Source organism: Miscanthus floridulus, unplaced genomic scaffold, assembly GCF_019320115.1.
Source record: "Miscanthus floridulus cultivar M001 unplaced genomic scaffold, ASM1932011v1 fs_68_1_2, whole genome shotgun sequence".
Classification (NCBI taxonomy): Eukaryota; Viridiplantae; Streptophyta; class Magnoliopsida; order Poales; family Poaceae; genus Miscanthus; species Miscanthus floridulus.
Window position 1 is genome coordinate 42,932 of NW_027097119.1, and position 5,749 is coordinate 48,680.

Here is a 5,749-nt window from a genome sequence, read left to right on the forward strand (position 1 = left end):
TATTTTGGACATTCTAACTAGATATGAATGCTTTTGGACATTCTAACTAGAGATGAATGCTTTTGTTTAAGTGATGAATTGTAATGAGTGCGAGCAAACCATGAGATGTAAACTGTGCAACTAGTGCAAACATCTATATATGATCTATGCATTATTCTATCTTGATGGCCAAACTGCCTTATGTAACTTGTTTCTCCAAGTTGAGCTTATGGATATGATATAATGATATAATTGTGAGCTATGATGAGCTTCATTGTCATAATTGTGTATATTGTCCAAAATGGAATTGATGATTTTATATATGGTTCATTGATTGTATGATTAGTACTGATACTGAGGTTAATGAATAATTTGAGGTTAATGAATAATTATGCTGTTAATTTTTTGTATTGATAGTGTCAGATAGTTGGACGCTATATAATATATAGCGTCTGACCAATAGTCACTATAAGTATGTACTTGGCGTCGAACAATCGGTCGGTATATCTTTAACGTACCGTCGAACGGTCGGTCACTGTAATTAAGGTCGGACGCTATAACTTATAGCGACGCCGCTTATACCCACGCGTCAAGTCGGACGTTATATGTATATAGCGACCTACCGTAGGTCGCTGTACTGACTTATATTGACCTCAGCAGCTAGAATTTCATGCACGCGGTCGTGCGCCTCCATTAGTGGTTCTGCAGCTACCGACGGCCAAGGCGACCGACTTAGCACTTGCATATGGCAACAGCCGAGTCTCTCCCATCAGAACAATGATGGCTTGAGAAGATGACGAGTCGACGAGCATCGACGACCAGGAAGACGTGTACGTACGTCGCGGCAACGAAGCATGGAGGCAACAGAGACAACGCTATGTACGTCGGGTATGGCTTGCTTCCAAAGCTGGACGTCGGTATTTATGTGAGGCAGGGAACTTGGAGCACACGGCAAGATGACGCGGCGGCGACGATGACGGCAACAGCGAGAGAAAGAGGAGAAAAAATATAATTTACTATACCAGTGATTTCTCAAACTAGGGGCTCCCCTTATGGTAGCTTTGGTGTGCTTTACCCAAGGGGTTGGTTGATATATATAGGAAAAAAAACTCCCTACATCCACGTCAATTAGCGATATGGTACTAATTGACGTTGCACCATCCACCTGCACTAATAGGCCTAAATAAACATTAAAGCCCATTAGTAAATAAATACATGGGCCTTTATGATTTATTAGGATTATTGTACATGGGCTTTGAGCGTTGGAAAAAATGAGAGATTTATTATTTTTGGAATTAATTAATTTTGTGGATAAAATAATTATAGAAAAGTCCAAAATTGATATTTAAACCACGAAAAATACTCCGAGATCTCCGAAAATTGGGGGGAAAATTCCCAGAGACACTTTGGAACATGATGAACCCAAATAAAGTATTTGGAGCTCATAAAAATATTGTTGGGAACTTGGAACATAAAGATTAAGGTGAAGGACGTAGGGATTAAATTCCAGAAAGAAGCTGGTAAATTCCTAGAGATAGATATTCGTCTCCTAAACATATAAAAAACACACACTTTTGCACATAGAAACACGAGGTGCGACCGACATGAATGCAACAAAAACGTTTCTACCTTATGATAAATTTTAAATTAATGAAAATTTTTATTTTCCTATGTTTTCGTGTGCACAATAATTCACAAATAAATCATTTTAACTCTATTTTCAAAAGTGGCAAATTTTGGGTGTTACATCCTAGCTCTGCTCAACTGCGCCTATCCGGCCCCAGTGGCTCGTGTTGAAGCCCGTCAGGAAAGGAGCCTGCGGCGGCCTATAGCAGAGGAGCATCTCCCCTTCTGGCTCCGACTGATCAGCCCTCCCCTCTGTCCTCATCCCAGCTTCGGCTCGAAGAAATGTGAATAAAGATTTTATTTTCTTTTTTTTTTTGCATTGTATTTGTAATTAGATGAAGAAGAAGGGTGCCAGCATATTTGCACTTTGCTTATTACTATTGCATATTGTACTTTGCTTAGTACTTATATTTGCATTGGAATTTTTTTTAACATGGAATACCCTGATGTTAAAATCCTGGCTCCGCCACTGCGCCGGAGGATCAGCCCTCAGAGAACGTCTCCGTCGCTGTGTGCGAATAGCCAATGGACGCTGTATGCGAATAGCCCTGTCCGCAGTCCAGAAGCGGACAAGATGGATCTATGTTTTTTTATAACAGCTTCTAGATTTACAATTATTCATTAAAAATATTATTTAAAAAAAATTCGAGTCCCCTCATGCAATAGGCGGAGCTATAGTAATGTGTGTCCACATGAAAAATTAAAAAAAAACAGTAGAAATGACTAATTTTTCACCATATTTATATCTAAATATATTATTTATCCTTGCACCCACAAGGCAAGAGCACCCATCTCGGATAGGCTTAGCTCCACCCCACGGGCCCGATCTGCTAACTCAGAAATTTCAGTGATAAGCATCCGGATAGAAAGGAGAAGGCCCAACACACTGGTGCTACCCAAGAATCTTGGCCATTCTTCTAACAGAGGAATCACTGTTGTGGTCAAGACTTGAATCAAGGTGCAACTTCTGAAAGATTGGCTAAAGGCAGCTCCGGTATTATTGGTGGATCTTCAGCACCAAAGAACTCCCTTGTTCCTGGGCTGCCTCACCTAGACAATTGAGGATATATGGTCAGGGTGCTAGAGCATTGCTTGATGAACCAAATTGTTTGCCAACTCCTCTACTTGCTGAGGTTCTGCTTGCGGTACTAGTATGCTCTGCTGCTCTTGTCATGCTTACCAGACACCATTTAGATTAGCTATTGCTGCTCTGCATCAGGAAAATGATTTGGTTCCCAACCCTCATCCATATTAGCCTGTTGCACTTCATCCAGATCCTGCAAGATATCAAAAACTGGCTACCGCTGATGTAGCTGATCTTGCTGACCTGGGAGAGGGTGAGGATTTCCATCTGCAGGAGTTGGGTCTTCATTACGCGGCGCATGCATATATACATGCATGCCGATTTGCCGATCGATCGCCCATGCTCGTCGTCACCCAATAGCGTACGTACGTGATGCCGGATCGGAGAGGAACCACCAAAGCAAGCAATGACCGACCAACTCTGCATACATGCGTGCCGTCACGGTAACGGTCCTCCCGAAATGACATGTGCATCACCAACTCTCGTACGGGAACCGTACGGCGCCACCATACCGGCTACCGTCCTCCGCACCCGCATGACATGGGCATGACCAAATTTTGCCACCGTCCACGGAGCGCGTTTTTTTTCCAGTCTAGCAGAAAAAATGTATGTATATTGATGTTAGCTTGTACTCCCTCAGTGAAAAAAATAATATTTTAGGAGTGGAGAAGAGAAATATTCCTAATATACTTGGTTTGTTACATATGATTCACTTAAAAGAAGGGATGTTGCATGTTTTAGTTTCCAGAGACGGTCCTGTCTCTGGCTTCTCTCTACACGTGCATAAGCGTCTGCCCTCTGCGTTACGGTTGGTCGGCAGCGGCTCCTTGGCGACACTTTGTTCTTCCTACACACACGGGCTCCGCGCTCCGCGTTATGGTTAACGGGCTAGCCAGGTGTCGACAAAAGATGCTCGACAGTCCTCCGAGGGGTATCCAACGAAGGTAGATTGATCGGTAGAGGTGCACGTGATAGGAACCAGATGGTGACACAAGGCATAGAGAGTGATTTAGATAGGTTCGGGCCGTCTGATCGACGTAATACCCTACGTCCTGTGTCTTTGGTGTATTGTATTGAATATGATATGTATGTAGATGTCGACTAGGGAACCCCTGCCTCTCCTTATTTTCTTTGACCCTATTACAAGATTTATTTCTTCATCTTTCAGCAGGCTCGGGGACTAAGTGGCTACACTTCACCTGACGGTGAATGTAGTACTTTTTTCTTATTTACCTTCCTTATTGACTAAGGAGTCTAACTGGCTACACTTCGCCTAACACTATGTAACACCCGGTTTTAAGGACAAAACCTGATGCACACCATATGTGAGTCTTTAGAAATAAATCTCACATATAGCTACAAATGAGCGGTGTTATCAAATAACAATGCTTAATAACATAATGTACATAGTATAAAAGATATAACCTTAGGAACAATCAACCGATAAACAACTCCGATCTCCGGGTGTAGACTCCACTCCACTGGATCCAAACTGACTGGTTGATCACAAGCCTAACTCCTTTGAAAACTAGCAATCTAAACTTTGTCCTGAGGTGTTGGGGAAATTGCAAGAGTGAGTCCATGTCGAACTCAACAAATATAGCCAGGGGTTTATGAGGCTCAAAAAGCTGATGCTGGTTTACTGCGGTTAGCATCTAAGTAATCTTCAAGTTTAGCATTCATTAACATCAAGGTAGCAATAATCCCATAACACATGATCAATGAACATGAATAATCAATATCTTAAACAATTAACGTAAATGATCATCTTAACAAGTAAAAGTCATTATCCCTTAATGTAAGTGTTCCAAGGTCGCTCGTATCCGTGAGCACGGCTAGTATACCAGTTTGTTAACTCTGCGCAAAGGTGTACACTTTCACTGTGAGTCATGTTTCCCAAATGAGTGGGTGGATCAATCCCAAAACACCGAGAACCATATAAAGCCACCCAAGAGCTCGTCTAACCGGCCAGGGCCGTAGGGTCATCAGATATAGGAACCCCCCTTCCAAAAATAAAGTAAAAGGCCGCTTCCAAAGCTAGGCTCAACAGGACAGAGGCTGTCCTATACCCAACTCGCAGACCTCTAACCAGCTAGAAAAGGGTTTCTCAAGCAACTAGAGCCAGAGCCATATAGCCCTCACAGCTGTACGTTAAATCCCGGATAATCAGTTACAAGACAAGTCCTTCTGTTGCTAAAAAGTCATCTTGTTTATGTTTATAGCATATTCATTAATCAAGTTTCAAGATCATGATTGTTGCACTAGCAATGGAACTACCCAATGCAAACCTCCCAGGGTGACAAGGTAATTAAGTATTCAAAAGCTAGGAAATCCTACCATAGGTAGCAAGGAAGACACATGCATATGTATTTTAGTGAGCATCATGAATAGGACAACAAGGAAGGTCCTTAGCTATACTTGCCTTTAACTTGCTTTACACCCAAAGCATCTTGCTTCAAGAAGCATCAACTTCATCTTCCATTCTACAGCTTCGGGCGCTCAGCTTCTGATCTTCAACGCTCTCAAACGGTTCTTGTCTACTCGAAACAAGCACCACACATAGTCAAACATACAAGGAACAAAGTAGACTAAGACAACACACCACACAAGAGAAAACATCATACTAAACGAGAACTCGTTACTACGATCGAGAGAACGCAAGAAACACCGATAAACCAACTATCGTTAAAAAGAAACGACTATCGAGATCTTTATATTATTAAAAGAAAAGAAAAACCTACATGCTTGTTTTATTTTAGTTCAACAAAACCATAAGAAGAATGTTTACACAAATTCACATTTTATTTTAAAAACCATGTTAAACTAGTCATATTTTATTTTATAAACATATCTTCAATTATTATTTAAGCCATTTAAACATTTATAGATTAGATAACATGAAACATGTGAGACACTAAACGAACAACTAAAGGTTTCGAGGTTGATCTAAACAAATTATAATCGAGAAGACATTATTGTTGATATTAATCATATTAACATTTATTTATGAAAGCACGATGTATAAACCTAAATTACTTTTAATTATAAAACTAATTACAA